Source organism: Aedes albopictus, chromosome 3 (genome assembly GCF_035046485.1).
Source record: "Aedes albopictus strain Foshan chromosome 3, AalbF5, whole genome shotgun sequence".
Taxonomy (NCBI): Eukaryota; Metazoa; Arthropoda; class Insecta; order Diptera; family Culicidae; genus Aedes; species Aedes albopictus.
In genome coordinates, this window is record NC_085138.1 from 172,119,287 (window position 1) to 172,138,777 (window position 19,491).

General features: G+C 41.8%; 1 protein-coding gene across 6 annotated transcripts in view; it reads left to right on the forward strand.

The window, feature by feature from the left end:
• LOC109406152 (hemicentin-1-like) overlaps positions 1–19,280 on the forward strand; it is a 184,792-nt gene extending 165,512 nt beyond the window's left edge. For 5 of the 6 annotated variants that reach the window (XM_062842171.1, XM_062842170.1, XM_062842173.1 and 2 more), the window contains one exon: positions 18,605–19,280. The gene's annotated coding sequence lies outside the window, so the exon portion shown is untranslated. Of the gene's footprint in view, positions 1–441 lie in introns of all 6 variants that reach the window. The other variant, XM_029862557.2, reaches the window with a different exon arrangement.
• Positions 19,281–19,491: the final 211 nt, after the last annotated feature.

The window sequence follows — 19,491 nt, forward strand, 5'->3', positions numbered from 1 at the left end:
ATCAACCGTATCAGTTTATCCGGGAATCCGTATTCGTGCATAATCTGCCATAGCTGTTCACGATCGATTGTATCATACGCCGATTTGAAATCGATGAACAAGTGATGTCTGGGCACGTTGTATTCGCGGCATTTCTGCAACACCTGATGGATGGCAAACATTCTTGGCAATGACCCAGTGTATTGTAGCATTTCTTGCCAATTAACATATTTAACATGATTTTCAAATAACTTAACGTACAGATGGGTAAAATGGATAATTGACCACACGGATTGGTATTACCGAAAATTTGCTCTTTGAGTGAGTCGATATTTAACCTATCATTTGGCAAAAGTGAACGAATTTTGATTGATGTATCATGGAAAAGCACTGAAGGATTCTCTGTTTCGGCGTATATTTCTCCAAAATATTTGAACGACATTTTCATCCCACCCCATATAGGAATCGCCGGATGTGTCATTTTGAAACACTTCCCCCCAAAGACACCAAAGGCAACAGCAACAACACACACCGGAGGAAAAGCATTTTATAATGATGGATGGTGACAAGTACCTCCGCCGTCGTCGTCGTCGCAGGGGAAGAAACCCGAAAAGATTCTCACAGCACAGCAGCGTGCGCTCCGAGAAGTGCTCGCGATACTTTTGTGCATATGGCTATATGTATAAGTTTAGGTAGTTACATCGACTTGCACCGGAATTTGTTACGTTAGAATCTGTGTGTGTGAGAGTGTGCACGGCAACGGAACAGAAAGGCCATGGAACCGATACATCAAAGTGGAAAAGTTTTCCCTCCCAGCACTGGCTATTTTGGGGGTGTTCATGAAGCCTCTCCAAGTAGTTCACTCGTTGCAGGAGTTGGAAGCAATGACGTGTGATATTTGGTCCACGACCGACGACGAAGACGACAACGATCCGCATATTGGATGGGGTGGGCACTCTCTCCTGACTGATGGGATGGATACACACAGTATATTACGTCAAAAAATTGCTCTTGTCATGCCAAGGACAATCAACCTCCATCATGGTTTGTGGGGTCCTGTGTTCAGATTTCTATCGCAAATTAGGAGGAAATACCTTCCTTTCAAAATATGAAGAACCGTAATGAACATGCTTATTCATACTCTGACGGAGCATGTTTACTGCTTGCTGGAGATCATTTTTGTTGGCGAAAAAATTGCCATCTGTAAAAAGGGTCAGCAAGAGACCGGAAAATAAACTTTAAACTTTGTGGTCGACCTTAGGAAAATTCAATTTCATTGGGTGAGATGTTCGCGTAGGCATATTTTCTTTCAAAGATTTTTCTTGTGGGTTCCCGGCGAGGATCTTGAAGGATGCCTACAAAGACCAACGCTGAATTTGTGGAAGCAAATTGAACGGTATTGAGTTCACTGGACTGCAAAGTGGTGAGACGACAAAGAGTTTTCAACATAGCTATGGTCCTCGCAAGTCCATACCTCATGCTTCCACGGGTCAATCGTTGACAAAGACCGCCAGATAAGAGTTGTGTGCTTAGTTGGTAGTGCAACTTGGGCATTGTTGTCCTTCTGACTTCACCTAGATTGAGGAGGTACGTCCCGAGCGTCTGTTCAGCATGGAGGTGCGGCTCAAACAGTGTCTGTTCTGGCATCCAGCGGCTGAGTAAGAAATGCTGCATCACGTCCAGCTGAGGCCAAGGTGGTGATAATCAGCATGGTCGTTCCAGTGTTAGTTGGTACGCTAAACAGAACTGGCACGATGGCCCTCCGGTGAAATAGGAGTGTTGGCGTAGGCCCCATAAGCCACTAGAACAAATCCCCATTGCGAATAACAAAGGAGAAAATATGACTGAATACAATCGGCAAATGCCAGGGCCCGTAGTGTAGTGGCTACACGTTCACTTCCCAGCCAACCACATATCGTAAATCATTGTGTGGAAAAATCGTATATTTTCATATATTGAATCAGAATTGTATAACAATATGTATATTTGTTGACAATGATTGCGTAAAATCGCTTTCATGCCAAATTAAATTTCAATTGCGATTTTGTTTCATATAGTCGTCTCCGATCATAAAAGGCGCGAGAGTGAGATACTATCGGTAGGATCGCACAGAATCGGATAGAATCGTGAAAAAAACATACATTCTTAGTGTCAAGCTGCAAGTTCGCTAACATAGTATATATGATTTATTTGAATCGTGGATATCGTCGCTTCACATCGTATATGAATCTGCTAAATCAAGCTTGCTACCTAAAGGTATGATGAAAATCGGTGAAATCGTATACAACTATAACAATGTTGTATATTGATCGTTTGCGTCACACTTGCGTTATATACGAAGTCAATGAAATCGTAGAAATCGTATATTCATTTTTACAGTCGCATATGATTGTTACTGCACTTTTAATAGTCGAATCTTAATCTCGGAAATCGTAAATGGTGTTGTTTACATATGTGTATGATGGAGAAAAAGAAAAAAATGGTATTCATCACAAATTTGTATTTTTGTTGTTGTTGACACATTCCAACCATGGTAGCAATAATTTCAACCAACTGGAACCGGACTGGAAAAGGAACTAGAGCTACACATTAGACCTGTTCACTTTTTTTGACCTACCCGTGTCACATCAAATTATCAATCCACATGCAAAAATAAGGCTTCAGTCCAAAAATGAGCCAAATTGATAAAGGTTTAGAGGTGTATCAAATCGATTTTGTGTTTTTTCGAGCATTTTCACGAAAATGTACTTCAATATCTAGAAAATTGCACCAAAAAAGTACCGAAAATACCGTTAAAATATAGTTAGAACAATACTCTACAACTTTGCCGAAGACACTACGGTGTTTAAATAGCGTATTTCAAAGTTATTCAACAATTTTCGTTAAAAAATCACGAAAAAATACAATATTTTTACGATTTTTCATGTAAAAGTCATGTAATTTTATATTGTTTTAAGTGACTAATTTTATGAGCTATTGCTCCTATGTGTTACGAACATTTCGTCCATACATTATTTTAGGGTAGAAATTTGTTTTCATTGACTAATTATCAAAAGTTTGTCACGTTGATACTAAAAATTGTACAGAGTTGCCAGCATAAAATAAAACAAAGTTACCCATGATTTAAACGTCATTACTCTTCTTTGTCTCATCTGCATCAGTTTAAATTTGGTTCAGTTGGTTGAGCATGAGATTGTGGATTCGAAGATTCAAGGTTCGAGTCCTGGAATAGCATTTTTTTGCGTCTCGATCCTGCTATAAGTTGATGAAACTACGCACTGCATCTCATGGCAATTTGGCATCATAGCATTGTTTCGAAACTGTAGAGTGCATAGTAAGAATGAAGTTTCCCTTCATCGTGTAGTTATGCTGATTTGTTGGTAGATAGATAACAAGTAAGCTGCACTCACAGTTGTCTGTAAAATGTTGCATCCAGAAGCAGTTCCATCATCGTATAGAATTGTTTTAGCTAAATTGATCATTATCAAACAGATGCTCAATATTTCGCCCAGCTGATCTCGTTGACACGATTGCCAACAAGTATAAACTAAATATTTAGCTAGTCCTGGAATGGGCTTAATTGGCAGGTCCCGATCATTTATATTTGGGAGATTGCGTGTTAGTCATGGCAGATTCATCATCCTAACTGCAGCAAAGAAAAAAAAAAGTTGATAGGGCAGGATCGTGGCTTCCGGCTGGGATTGAGGTCACACACGGGTGGAACACTACCGGGGCCGGTCTCTATCGGCGGAACTGGGCACCACAAGATTCACCACACAAAAACTACTAGTTTTACACTTCTGGATTCACTTTATTAGGCGTTTTGGAAAAGAACTTTATTTCTCGAAGGTTCGATTCTTACTGACTAACTTTATTACGTTGTGTGAAATCTTTCCTTTTCAATTTGCTATAAAAATACTACCATAAAATTAAATATTTCAAATTGCTACCAACTAACTGACAGCACGGTTACTGTAGCGTACCTGCTTTCGACAGCTAACAGTTTGAGAACTGTCAAAAGTTTATCATGTATTTGAGCTTGAACCTGGGACCTTCTGATCCGCAGGCTCGAGCCTTACCATCTGCACCATTTCTGATACTTAAATCAATAGACATTAGAATACGATGGCATGACGTCCTAATCATGGGTAACTTTGTTTTTAACTTTGCTGGTAACTCTGTGCGATTTTTAGTATCAATGGGACATACTTTTGATAATTAGTCAATGAAAACTAATTCCTACACAAAAACGATGTATGGACGAAATGTTCGTTACACAAAGGAGTAATCGCTAATAAATTTAGTTACTTTAAACAATGTAAAATTACATGACTTTTATATGTAAAATCGTAAAAATATCGTGTTTTTTCGTGATTTTTTACCTAAAATTGTTGAATAACTTCGAAATACGCAATTCAAACACCGTAGTGTCTTCGGCAAAGTTGTAGAGTATTGTTCTAACTATATCCTAACGGTATCTTCGGCATCTTTTCGGAGCAAATTTGTGAATTTTTGAGTAAATTTCTGTGAAAACGGCTAAAAAAACACAAAATCGATTTGATACACCTTTAAATCTTCATCAATTTGTCTCAATTTTGGACTGAAGACTTGGTTTTACATGTGGATTGATAATTTGATGTGTCACGGAGAATCGGAGAAAAAAAGTTTCAAAGTGAACAGGTCTACTACACATCCAACATCCTGCTCATCATTCTACCATGGACAGGGTAGGAAAGTGACAGCAGCCCAAAAGCCATCAGTTCGATATAGTAGAATTTGAATAGAATACATTTAGGCGCTGTCCGAAGTGTAAGTGCAGTCGCCAATTGGAATCGCTCACGCACTACCCTAGTGGACAAAAGCGGTGTAAGTTAGGTTAATTGGTTGAAGAATAAAAACAATCGGCAAAGACCCACGCGACGGAAAACGTACAGTCGGGTCTCCTATTAAACGTTGCCGCCCACCGCGTTTTCCAAGTTGTCTTCTAATCAATTAAGTTCATTTTTTGTACAGTGTCGGACAAAATAATAAGACCAGCGGTCCTATTTCATACAAAATGACAAAGTTTGACGATATGGTACTCGGTTTCTAGTAAACCGATTTGCCTGAAATTTTGACAGGCGACTTGGAATTACGGGAATTTTGATTTGTATTAAATTGATTAAGTTCTGTTCACTACTTCCAAAGTTACAGATATACGGTGCGACAAAATTCTAACACCAGATTTTTATGATGGTTATTCGTTGCCAATTCAATAAAAATATCCCTAATTTCAGTACTTGTTTATCAATCATCAAGTATCAGATACTTTCAAATATTCTTTGGTAATGGTAATCTGAAAGCGGTCCTATTATTTTGTCTTTTCGTATGTCTGTAACTTTTGATGTAGTAAACAGAACACAATCAATTAAATACAAATCAAAATTCACGTAACTCCATGGCGGTTGTCGAAATTTCAGCCAAATTGGTTCACTAGAAACCGAGCATCAGATCGTCAAACTTGGCCAATTTGTATGAAAAATGGCTGGTGGTCTTATTGTTTTGTCCGACACTGTATGTGATGAGTCTAGTAAACACCAACTGCACTAAAAAAAATCAGCTGATGAAAGATTACATAATTTTTTCATCATTTGCCATTAAAATCTGAGTTGTGCCCCAATTACAGGAAACCGACGATAAGAGCCATTCTTCTTCTTCTTCTTTCTTCTTCTTTATGGCTCTACGTCCCCACTGGGACTTGGCCTGCCTCGCTTCAACTTAGTGTTCTTTGAGCACTTCCACAGTTATTAATTGAAGGGCTTTCTTTGCCTGCCATCGCATGAATTTGTATATTGTGAGGCAAGTACAATGATACACTATGCCCACTGCCCAGGGAGTCGAGAAAATTTTCCAGATTGGCGATCCATAGCCTTAACCACTAGGCTAACTGGAGACCCCTAAGAGCATTCCCTGCCACTAAATGCATGGTGATCTAACTACTCTGTCAATGCATAAGCCTGGTCCTGAACCAGTGTATTTGAGTGTGTGTGAGCATTTCTAACATTTACGCCGCCTCTCTAACATTTGACTTTTTAATTATTGTGAATAACCCGGGCCACGTGGACACTGCCAGCATAAAACTGACAGCATATTCCTACACTGAGAATAAAATGGGTTTGAGAAATTAAAAAACTTGAATTTCAACAATAACATCCCCAACAGTAACAACTTCGACATCGTGGCACTACATGAACTATGTTGGATTAGACAGAAAGTCTGGAAAAGCAGGCATCGAGCGGCTACCTTCTACCAAAGCTGTGGTACCACCAAAAAAATGGGAACAGGCTTTATAGTGTTGGGCAAGATGCGACAACGTGTGATCGAGTGGCAGCCGATAATTGTAAGGATGTGCATGTTGAGAATTAGGGGTCGTACCTTCAACTACAGCATCATCAACGTGCACTGCCCACACGAAGAGCGATTTGATGATGAGAAAGGAACGTTCTACGCGCAGTAAGAACAAACATACGCTATTTGCTTGCCACGTGACGTGAAAATCCTTGTCGGTATCATGAACACGCAGGTATGGGACAGGAGGAAATGTACAGACCGGAAATCTGGCGAAACAGCCTGCCAGCTACACTTGAAGATAGCTGGAGAGGCATCCGATCCGCCTTAGGTAGTACCTCGGCTGCAGCACTAGGCTTCGCGACCCCAAATCACAAGAATGACTGGTACGACGGCGAATGTGAATAGTTGAAAAACGAAAAGAATGCAGCATGGGTGAGAAAGTTGCAACACCGTACGAGGGCGAATGAGGCACGTTATAGACAGGCGCCAAAAAGGCAGAACTCAGTCTTCTGGTGGAAGAAGCGCCAGCAGGAAGAATGAGATCGCGAAACGATGGAAGAACTGTACCGCACTAAGGATTCATGGACGATCTACGAGAAGCTGAACCGCTGGGGCAGAGGTTTTGTGACACAAACCGTAATATGTAGAAAAAATCAAGGGTCTCTTCTCACGAGCGAACGTGAGGTGGTGAAAAGGTGGCAGTGGCAACACGATGAACACTTTAGTGGTGATGTTGCAAGCACCGAAGGTAGCGTGGTACCAGACGCAGGAGTGCGCGAGGAAGACGAAAGACTTTCGGCCCCTAATCTCCAAGAGATTGAAAAGGTTTTCCGGTTGAAAACAACAAAGCTGCTGGAGCAGATCAACTACTAAGCGTGTTTCTAAAATACGATGGAGAAGCATTGGTGAAAGCACTACACTGGGCCCATCCTGTGTCCCATCTACAAAAAGGGCAACAAGTTGGATTGCGGGAACAATCGCTGCGAACACACTACTGAGCGCTGGCTATAAGATCCTCTCTCAAATGTTATGCCGCCTTCTATCGCCGATTGTAAGAGAGTTGGTGGGGCAATATCAGGCTGGATTCATGGGATTCAACGAATTTCAACGGACCAGATGTTCGCCATCCATCAGCTGTTGCAGAAATGCCTTGAAAATCCTTGATGGGCTACAACTCGTAGCGGTGAGTCTACGCCGAATGAAGTATCCGCTTCCACTGGTCTCGGTCCTGGGCCAATCGCTTCCAGTCGCCCTGAACGTGTAGAATCCTTAGGTCCTCCTCAACTGCAAAAGCCAACGTGTGCGTGGAATTCCACGAAGTCGACGACCCCTTCCTGGTTCTCTTCTGAATATAATTTTAGCTTGTCGTTCCTCCGGCATATGAGCTACGTGTCCAGCCCACCGCAGCCTGCCGTGTTGTATTCGCTTCACTATATCCATCTCTTTATATACCTGGTACAATTCGTAGTTCATGCGATGCCGCCAGATGCTGTCCTCCAGTTTACCGCCGAGTAGTGTTCGCAGCACTTTACGTTCGAAGACTCCAAAGGCTCTTCTTCTTTTAACGTCCACGTTTCATGACCGTATAAAGCGACCGGGAGAATCAGAGACTTGTACAACGCGAGTTTTGTCTTCGTTTGCAGCCTGCGTGACCTCAGCTGGTTTCGCAGACCGAAAAAGGTCCGATTTGCAGCCGCAATCCGTCTTTTCACCTCGCGGGTAAAGCCTGCGCACTTTAGAATCGGTACGCTTTCTACCGGCTGCAGATCAAAAACGGTTTAACCTAGAAAAAAATGTTGTATGAAGCAAATGAAGCTTATTTATTGTATTTTGTAGGAAAAATATGAAAAAATCAGTTTTTATTTCTTCAAGATAAAATTTTGGCCTGATTGTGAAATTCATGCCATTTTATTCTGCACAAACCAATGATCGTCAATATTTTCAAATTTCACAGCTTACGGGCTGATATTTCCACAAGAAACAAAATTATACTCATAAAACATATGCTCAAAACAAGTTACGACATTAAACTCTTGACAAATATGGTTCACAAGACCATAATAAACTTATAGCCTTATTGTCCATTCACATAATTTTACTCAAACTATTTTTTTATGAAAAAATATTTCCTGAGATCGTTTTTTGAATCTACAATTCCCCAATTCAAGTGGCCCAAATTAATTCATATCGAAACCTGGATTATTTTTGGAATCATAAGCAGTTTTCTCTCACAGTAGTCGGAAATTAACAGTCATAGGGCTAACTCCTCATAATAAGCCTAAAATAAGATAGTTTTCATGGATAAAACACTGAAAACCATATAGATTATGGAACTATAGATGTGATTCTATGATCACAAATAAAAAAACTTCTGAGTAGATTCAGTTTTATTAAAAAAAATCGTTAGGTATTTCACGCCATCAAAACACATCCAATGAATTTCGTCAGCAATAGTCCATACAGCTTTCGAGCCACGATTATTTATATTGCACTGCATGAAATCATTGGTTTCTTCTATACCAATACTATTCGTATAGTGTCCTTCCCGTATGCGCATTTGCCGAACTAAAGCTTATGCGAAAACAACTTTTTTGACCTTAAATATCTATGCAAGTCTTTGATTTTCCATAAAACCCTTCAAAGGCTTACCAAAGCTATATTGGAAATTTTAAAACACTCATGGAATATTTTACCTCCCTTAATCAACAATCATAATACCAAGAACTATTCTATACTGCGTAATTGGTGGGTTTGATAATTATATATTCCTACACAAATCTTGAATCTGACAATGATTGGTTTTTGCTCAATGTGTGCAGAAAAATCTGGCACTATTTACGAATTCAGATCAATAGTTCATCTAAAAATATAAAAACAGAAAATTTAATATTTTCCCTACAAACTACAATAGATAAGCTTCAATTGCTTCTAACAACACTTTTTTCCAAGTGACACCGTTTTTAAGTGGCAGCCGGTTGAAAGTGTACCGATTCTAAAGTGCGCAGGCTTTAACATCATTATCGCACGTCACTAGAGTACCAAGATAAACAAATTCATCCACAACTTCAAACTTTTCACCACCTAGCACCACTTCGTAGCCACTACCACGGCCGGACCGACGTTGACCACCAGCAATCATGTACTTAGTCTTTTTGGTGTTAATCGTAAGTCCAATCCTCGCAGTCTCCCTCTTAAAAGGTACGAACGCCTCTTCCACGGCCCGACGGTTGATTCCGATGATGTCGATATCGTCCGCGAAGCCCAGGATCATATGCGACTTCGTGACAATGGTTCCGCTCCTGTGCACACCAGCTCTCCTTATCGCTCCTTCCAGTGCTATGTTGAACAGTAAGTTCGAAAGAGCATCGCTCTGCTTCAGTCCGTCAAAGGTTACGAACGATGACGAAATTTCATCCGCAAACCGTACAGTTGATTTCGATCCGTCAAGCGTCGCACGAATCAGTCTTATCAGCTTCGCCGGAAATCCATGTTCGATCATAATCTGCCATAACTCGTTTCTCTTCACTGAATCAAATAGAAATTAAGAATTTCATTGTTACAGACGTTATTTATTATAAATTTTACTGTAAAATTTGGTCTACGTATTGATTGACGACAAATAAATCAATCGTACGCCGTCTTGAAATCAATAAACAGATGATGGGTCTGCAAGTTGTACTCCCGAAATTGATCGAGAATCTGCCGCAGGGTGAACCTCTGGTCCGTCGTTGATCGGCCCTCACGAAATCCTGCCTGATATTCGCCGACGAAGGACTCCTCAGTCGGCCTCAGCCTGTGGAACAGATCTCCGGACAAAATTTTGTACGCTGAATTGAGGAGTGTTACTCCTCTGTAATTCGCGCACTCTAGTCGATGCCCTTTCTTGAAAAGCGGGCAAATGAGACCATCCAACTAACTAGCAGGCAGTTCTTCCTCTTCTCATATCTTTAATATAATACGGTGTAAGAGTTGATACAGCTGCTCACTACCGTGCTTGAGAAGCTCGGCCGGGAGTTCGTCCTTCCCAGCAGCCTTGTTGTTCTTCAGTCCCGTAATGACTGGCGTCTAGCGTAGGAGGTTCCACAGCTTGTCCGTCGTCATCGTTTCGAATTCGGTCCGTCGCTCTTTCACTCCCACCGTTCAACAATACCTCGAAGTGCTCTCTCCACCTGGCAGCCACCATTGTCTTATCTGTCAGCAAGTTTCCATTACGGTCGTTTCACATGACGGGAGAAGGCGCTGTTTTTCTCCGCACGCCATTGACAGTTTCGTAAAATCTCCGCATATCATTCTGTTCCATACTCTCTTGCGCCTGAGCAATCACATTTTCCTCGTACTCTTTTATCTTTTTGCGGTGGATTCGTTTTTCGGCTACGCTTGCTTCCCTATATCGCTCCCTGTTCTGCCGGGTCCCCGACACCAACATCCGGCTTCTGGCAACATTCTTCTCGTCCGTAACCCTCTGGCACTCCTCATCGAACCACCTGTTTCTAGGTCGTCTTTGAGCAGTACCTATCACCTCCCGCGCTGCTGCACTCATCGCTCCGTGGACAGACTCCCACAGAGTGTTGAGATTATCGCTCTCTTTAATCTCACTTATCCGCTCGTCCAGCTTCTGGTGATAGTTAGCTACCGTACCGTCTGCTGAAAACCGCTGGATGTTGAAACGCATCGATCGCCGGTTCCTAGAGTCCGACACGGTTGATAACCGAGCTCGAATCTTACTAACTACGAGATAGTGATCTGAGTCGATGTTGGGACCTCGAGAAGTTCTAACATCAATTACGTCCAAGAAATGTCGGCCATCTACCAGCACATGGTCGATTTGTTTGCAATTATTGCCGTTTGGGTGTCTCCAAATGTGCTTGCGGATATCCTTGCGTGCAAAGTAGGTGCTACTAATGGCCATCCCTCTGGCGGCAGCAAAGTTGACTAATCTCAGGTCGTTGTCATTAGTGACGGAGTGAAGGCACGGAAAAAATCCTCTCTTCCGACCTGCGCGTTGGAGTCACCGATGACAATCTTAACCCGGGAGCGGTCGCGTCGTGTACTGAGCACACGCACCATGAAAAAAGCACACTTGTGGTACACAGCGTGTGCGAGGTGTCGCTGAGGGTGGTCGAAGACGCAACTGCTCGAGGGTTAACGTCGTGTTTTGGGCATTCTCCATAGGTCTTGTCAAGACATTCATAAAACGCATCCTTCACATCATCGGTTTTCTCGTTGGTCAGCGCATAGGCATTGATCAGGCTGTAGTTAAAGAATTTGCCCCGGATCCTCAATACGCAGATCCGCTCGTTGATCGGCTTCCACCTCATAAGGCGCTGTCCATAAACTACGTAGACTCATTTTTGGCTATCTCAGACACCCCCCCCCCCCCCCCGCTACCCCCTTGACTTTTGTGCATACAACAATTTGAAAATTTGTATGGAGCGTAGACTTTTGCCAGAAACCCACCCCTCCCCTTTGAGTCTACATAGTTTATGGACAGGCCCTAACTCGCTTCATCTCTCCCTCTCGTAACGTCCTCACTGGGACGAAGCCTGCTTCTCAGCCTGCACAGTTATTAACTGAGAGCTTCCTCTGCCAATGACCATTTTGCATGTGTATATCGTGTGGCAGGCACGAAGATACTCTATGCCCAAGGAAGTTAAGGAAATTTCCTTTACGAAAAGATCCTGGACCGACCGGGAATCGAACCCGTCACCCTCAGCATGGTCATGCTGAATACCCGTGCGTTTACCGCCTCGGCTATATGGGCCAACTCGCTTCATCTATTTTCCGATCACTATGAATCCGACCCCATGGCAGATTATGCACGGATACGGAGGTCCGGATAAACTGACACGATAGATCAGAGCTACAATGGATCAAGTGATGTGCGTAGTTCGAGTACCAGGGAAACTCTCGAGTCCCTTCGTATCTCATAGAGGCTTACGGCAAGACGATGATCTTTCGTACTTGTTGTTAAACAGGTTTAATATGGTAACGGACGTATTTTGGCCCGGGGCAGGTATTTTGGTCCCCCTTGGGAAATTTATTACATTTATCATATAATATCTACAAATCTTGACAAATGATTATTGGAAGTTCTAAAAATAATTTGTCAAAATTTTGTAGAGACTATATGATAAATGTAATAAAATTCCCAAGGTGGGCCAAAATACGTCCACTACTCCAGTGTTGCATTTGAACGCGATCAATTTACGTTCATGTTCATATTCGGCACGCTGCGATCAAAACGATTTGAACTGGATTTGGCTTGGAATGGATCACCGTTTAAAGTCGATTTCAAACGACTAAGAACAGTTATATGATCTCAGTGTCAGGCGATCGCAGAAGGCTCATCAAATTATGTATGTCCTTGCTCGCGAGCTCTTCAGGCTACGAACTTCCATTGGGCGTTCGGTTACCATGGAAGAAGTCAATGAATGTTTTCTAACCTTCGACCGTCAGTCGGTACTGAATCGATGGTCGTGAAGGTCGCAGAGGGAAGGAACACAATCTAACATTTGCTAGTATTTTCTTCGAAAAGTAGTGCACAAAACATACTAGAATGTACAGTTGCATCTGAAAAAAAAAACTATTCTAGTGGAAAAATTGCTAACGATTGGCTACATATGTACATGCTTAAAAATAATTCACAATTTTGATGCGTTTTAAATTGATTTTATGATTCCGCCAAAACAACTTTTCCTGGTACTTGTGAATGTAAAAATGCTGTTTTTTTTAACTGGATACGCTGTGAACTCTAAGTTCAGTAAAAAACTGTCGAATACATGCTACCGACAAGCGACGGAAGGAAGATTTGATATTGAATGTGTCAAAGAAATTAAGTTTCGTGATTTTTCAACCGGCACAAGTTTCACGAATCTTTCATAAAGATTTCAACGATGTATCATTTTAAATATTGGATATTAATGTTTTCGAAAACGAATCACAACTGAACGAAGTGCATAATTTGACCCCCCGGCCCCGTCATCCTCCATGTGATTTTTTGACGTAGGACTACGTCTCTCTTTTCTATACCGGGTGTCATTCTAAATTTTCAGAAATCGGCCGCGTTACGTTTGAAGTGGAGATTTTGAGCGTTAATAACTCAGCCATTTCTCGTTGAATTTTCAAAATTTTGGCTCCAATTGATTGGTAATCTTTACACCAATTATGTCCAATATTAACAATTGCTGATTTTCAATAACAAACTATTGAAAAATTGGGAAAAGTGAACCCATGTTTATTCCAGCCAATCACGATCGAGCACATTTTGGATGCTCCCGTCGAATATAAAAGCTACTGCTTCTTCGCATCTTCCCTCATTTGTCTTTGTCGTCTCGAGGTGAACGCATCGAACGAGAGCTGCTCACTTTCTTTGTTTGTGTTTTCGCTCATTCTTCTTTGACGGCCGTGTCGGCTCGGTGTCGGTGCGGTGGTTGTCGGCAAGGGTGCTGTTGTACATTCGCCTTCTAACCGTCTAACGCAACAGACCAAGGAAGGAATACTTTTCATCGATTGTTCGGCGGTGGTGGCAGAGGCAGCAGCAAAATCCGGAATCGCACCCACGGCAGCAAGCGGCGGGCCAATTTTCGACGGCTTCCAGCAAACAGCACGGAGAAATCCAACACGCATTGCGTGGCATGATAAATTCATGTCAATTTTCTGTCTGAAATCGTCCAATATTCAAACGGTTCTTTTCAGAACCATAGAAAATTATTCCTCAAGAGTTGTGAATCAGATACATAATTATTTAATTCCATCGCTCGGTAGAAGTGTGGTGCAACCGAAAAGTGAAAAACTGTATGTTTGGTTGCCCCGCAACAATAATGATGCCGGCCACTAATGATTCCACCAGGAATTTAGCAACGTTTTATCATACCCAGACCATTTTTCGTGAAACATTGTTTGATTTAACCATTTTTCGAATTTAAATTATCCAAATCTTCCAATATTTTGGTTGCTTTATTCGTTGAATGAAAATTTTCTCATTTCTCGGTTGATTAACCGTTTCAAGCGTCTGGTGCATGCGGGGCGGGGCATGCAATCGAAATAAACTGGAATCCAGTCAAATGGGAGGAGCTTCATCTGCTAATCTAGGGACATAAAAGCTGTTCCCCCTGATTTCTTTCGTCATTTTCGTTGGATCAGTCAAGCAGGGTGGATGTCACCTCCACAGCTGAGCAGTGGCACATCAACCCAGCCGCAACTCTCGGCTATCGTGCGGATAGCACCAGGAATCTCATCCATGGCAGAAAGCGGCGTACCAGTTTTCGGTGGCATCCTGTATTTAGCAAGGATAAAACCAACACGCATTGCGTGACATGATATTTTCATGCCATTTCGTTCCTAAAACCGTCAATTAATCAAACGGCCCTTTTCAGGACCACCGAAAATATTTCCTCAAGAGTTGTAAATCAGATTATTTCATTCCATCAATCGAGAAAAATGTGGTTCAATCGAAAAATGAAAAATTGAATTCCGGTCACTAATCGTTCCACCCAGAATTTAGCAACGCATTGTCCTATCAGAACCACTTTTCGTGAAGCACTGGGGAGCTTCCAGAAATTACGTCACGTTTAAAGGGGGTGGGGGGGGGGGGTCAGCAAAGTGTGACAACCCATACAAAAATTTCAGAGGTCCCATACAAAAAGTGTGACATAGGGATGAGGAGGGGTTGAAAATGACTAATTTTTGTGTGCCTTAATTTAAGGACGATCCCTTGTTTAATTCTAGCATTTTTCGAATTAAAATGATCTAAATCTTTTTATATTTTGGTTACTTTATTTTAAGTGAAATTTTCTCTCATTTCTTGGTTGAAAATCGTTTGAAGCGTCCGAAGCATGCGGGGCGGGTCATGCAATCGAAACAAACTGGAAAGCCAGCCGAATGGGAGGAGCTTCATCTGCTAACCTAGGGGCATAAAAGCTGTTTCCTCTGATTTCTTTCGTCATTTTCATTGGATCAGTCAGGGAGGGTGGAGGTGGATATCACGTCCACGGCTGCGCAGCAGCATGTCAACTGCGACGAGTGATAGCACCAGGAATCTCATCCACTGATCACGGCTGCGGTGGGCCCGGCAATGGAAGTTACCTCCGCAGCTGGGTAGCTGCGCACCAACCCAGCGACGGCTCTCGGCTATCTATCTGATAGAACCAGGAATCTCATTCACGGCAGCAGGCGGCGGCAGTTTTCGATGGCTTCGATTGTCTTTCTAAAATCAACCGTTATTTGAACGGACCTTTTCAGGACCAGAGAAAATTATTCCTTAAGAGTTATGAATCGGATAATTTTCGGATATATTCCAACAATCGGTAAAAGTGTAGTGCATTCGAAAAGTGAATGGTTGAATGCTTGGTGGCTCAGAAACAGCAAAATCGATCACTAATCTTTCTACCCGAAATTTAGCAACGCGTTTTCTTATTCGGAGAATTGTACCTGAAACATTGTTTGATTCTAATATTTATCGAATTAAAATGATCTTAATTTTTCAATACTTCGATTAGTTTATCCGTTCGATTCGAAATTGTCTCAAAGGACGGTTGCAGTAGTTTGAAGCGTCTGACACAATGTGGGCGGGTCATGCAAACGGAATAAACTGGGAAGCCCGCCGAATGGGAGGAGCTTCATCTGCTAATCTAGGGGCATAAAAGCTGTTTCCTCAGACAACTTTCGTCATTTTCCATGGATCAGTCAAGGAGAGTGGAGATGCCACCTCCCAGCTAGGCAGCAGCACACAAACTCAGCGATGACTCTCGGCTATCGTGGTGGCAGCATTAGGAATCTCATCTACGACAGCAAACGGCCGCATTCAGTATGGGTAAAATCGCATTGCGTGATGAATTCATGCAATTGTCTTGCCAAAATCTTCCGTTTTATAAACGGTCTTTTCCAGGATCAGCGAAAATGATTCCTCAAGAGTTATGATTCGGATAATTAAAAGCGACAGATTGAAAGCATGGTAGTTCAGCAATAGTGAAGTGGCTACTAATGTTTTTCCTGGATGAAAACAACGTATTCTCGAAAGAGTTTCACGTTAAACTTTCGTTGAAAAGATCTATTTAACGCCGTTCAATTATCTAATAATTTTATCCGCTCGATGAAAATTCTCTCGTAGAACAGTAATTTAACCATTTCTCTTCAAAACGAAATAACTCTTGAACTAGTCAACATCTTTCCAAGTAACCGAACCAGCTGAATAACAGCTTCTTGAGCTAAAGTTAGCTTAAGAGTGATTTGTTTTACTCTTATACAGCAAAAATGTGTGTTGGGTTGTGAATGCGTTCAGCGAAAGCGATCACACAACAACTTTACTCAACACATCAGTCCACCATTTGTATTATCATAACAACAAACATTGTATTATGGAAATACAAAAGTCGGAATCTCGTTCCAGCCTTTGTCCTACGTCAACATTGCGGTTATGTCTCAGACATTACCCACTCCTAGTTTTTTAGTTTCAACGCACAAGCATCAAGAACAGACTTTGTCCTCCTCTAATAGTTGGACGAAGTTAGGGCTCCTACTTAGGCAAATGGTGTTATTGACTCGGTTATTGGGTAATGAATACATGGCCCCTCCCCTTGGAACGCAAGCTAGTTGAGGTTGAGCAGATCACAAACATGGTTACATTCCAAGTGGCAGTTGGCTCGATTTCTCTTATGTCCATAACTGATTGATCAAACCGATTTCTTATGCCCGCTTCCTGTAAGTTTCTGAAAATGTAATTTCAGCAATTGTCATGACAAGTACTCATCTGCAATAAAAATTCAAACAAGTATTTAAAGGGAAGATTGCTATTACTATTCAAAATAACTTGCAAATCCAACTTACAATTTCAAGACTTACATACGCTTGCGCTATCAGTCATGACGGTTAATCTATCCGATGGTCGAGGCGCATGACGGTCGAATAACAAGAAAAGTCGTTATGGTTACCCATGGCTTCTAGGTCGTGTCGTTGTGCTTTGCGTATGCGATGTATGGTTGCTAACATCACGTTCATTGGCGACGCATCATATGAGCAGAAGCGTAGCTTGCTTGTGAGCTTCGTGACCAATGCCAAGCCTGGTTCAAAATTTGGAACGCGAGCGAGCTCGAAATCGAACGCACCTTGAACAATGAGCAAGAACTGCACCAGTATATTGCCTACATGCTAACATGGTACCCTGGTACCCGCTAAACTGAAATGGTCGTATTTCTGTCATTTTTCGCCAATTCTAGCAATCTTGGGCTCATTGGATTCAGAATCTGGCCTTCTATTGTGAGGGGGAACCGGTCCGGTCACCGTGGATTGCGGATAATCCGTATTTCGATGCAGAATCTTAATGCCCGATGCCACAATGTCCTAGGTCATATGGCGCATTTTTCCATGCAACAACGAGTGTATACAAATGCGTTACAAAGTCCTAGGAGAGAAGGCATATGGGATATGATGACGCATCCAAGCTTTTGGACATTATTTCGCATAAACACGCGCCATAAGGACCGAGGCGTTGTCACACCGGACGTTTTGATCTGCTTCCTTCCCAACCCCACAATGCAATGTATGTACGTATACTAATATGGTAATATGTGGTCATGTTCCATGAAGTCTGATTTGTACGGAACTCTGGACGACTGGACCGATTAATTAGCTTTACATATCGATAGAATAATGCATTAGAACATTGAGCCGAATGGGGATCTGAACGGGCGTTCTTGAGCAGTGAAAAGCTCCGACACGCAAGTTCAATGTTTACTGCGTTCACGTTCATTTTTGGCTCGCGTTCAGTTCAAATGCAACACTGCACTACTCTAAGGGTAGCGGAGATAAACACAAGTGGTACGATTTTCACGAAGTCCTTTCAGTTTCTTGGTTTTGCCAATGATATGATATGCTAGCTCGCAAATTTGAGACGACATCAGAGTCCACCGAAGCACGTGAATTTCTTTTCGCAATTTAAATCTCAATCTGTTCGTCAAACACATGTTTCTGTTGTGTACATAAATGTCAAAGGATTTCGACATTATAATTTTCACTTGACTTGGTCGGCCAAAGTAAAAATCTAAAAATTGGTTGATATTTTTGAAATCTATGGAAAACACTTTTTGAGCATCCCAAGAAAAAGTTGCTTGTTAGCAGCACCTTCCCAAAACACCGTTAAACCGATATTATCATCGATACCAGAAGCACAAGTTGCGGTGGAAAAGGTATTCCAATCTCATCGCATCCCATGGAATGGAAAGTTTAACCAAAGTCGATACATTTGGTTCAATCAATATACCGGTGCTCCATTTATTTTCCCCATATCCCACAACGTTAGGCGAGATCGATACACTCTCTGTTAAGCTTCTTCTGGGAAGCCAACGAAGTATACACATGGTTTTTCTGTTCTCAAACTGGAAAGGAGCTGGTGCAATTTGATGATGAGGTAGAATCCGAAGGAATGCTTCCCCAAAAAAATATCGAACCCAAATCAAGCGTAGGTAGTGAGAAATCCATAGAAATCAACCGCCGAGCCGAGAAGAGAAAGAACACTCACACGAACGGAAGAATTTTTGCGGTATCTTGTAAATTATGTAAAATAAAAGGTGTGGAAACCCCGAGTCATACATTTTAATGCATCATTAGTCTAATTAAAAGTTTATCAAAAAAGAGTAAAACGAACCATTTTAGCCCCAATTTACGAAGTGCTAAAATTTGTTAAAATTACGCGCAGCAGACGGAAAGGATCATCCGAAGATAGAGAAATGTATAAAATTAGCACGATGAAGATTTTCAGAGGAATCTCAGTTATTGTATAAGGGGAAGAAAGAACTGAATGAATGAGAATAAAGCGAAAGTGAAAATGAGATAACGAAAATGTTTATTTATGAAGCTAGATGAATTTTATTTATCCTCATGCATAATCATGACATCCATTCACTCGGCCGGCAGTCCATCGAGACCCGTTTCTGTGTTCAAAGAGTTTGTTACTTTGTTTCCTTAGCCGGTTTCCATTCCTTGCCGAAAAACGACGATGATGACAGGCCCTCTATTCGGTGATGAGTGAAAAACACCGGCCAAAATCTTCCCCTCTCTCTCTTTCTCGACTCCATTGGTACTTTTGGAACTTTTGCCTGCCGTGGGAATAGGTACCACCGGACGATACGATTCCGACAGGTACAGGTAAGTTGACGATTACTTTGAATGAATAAGTCATTTTGAGTT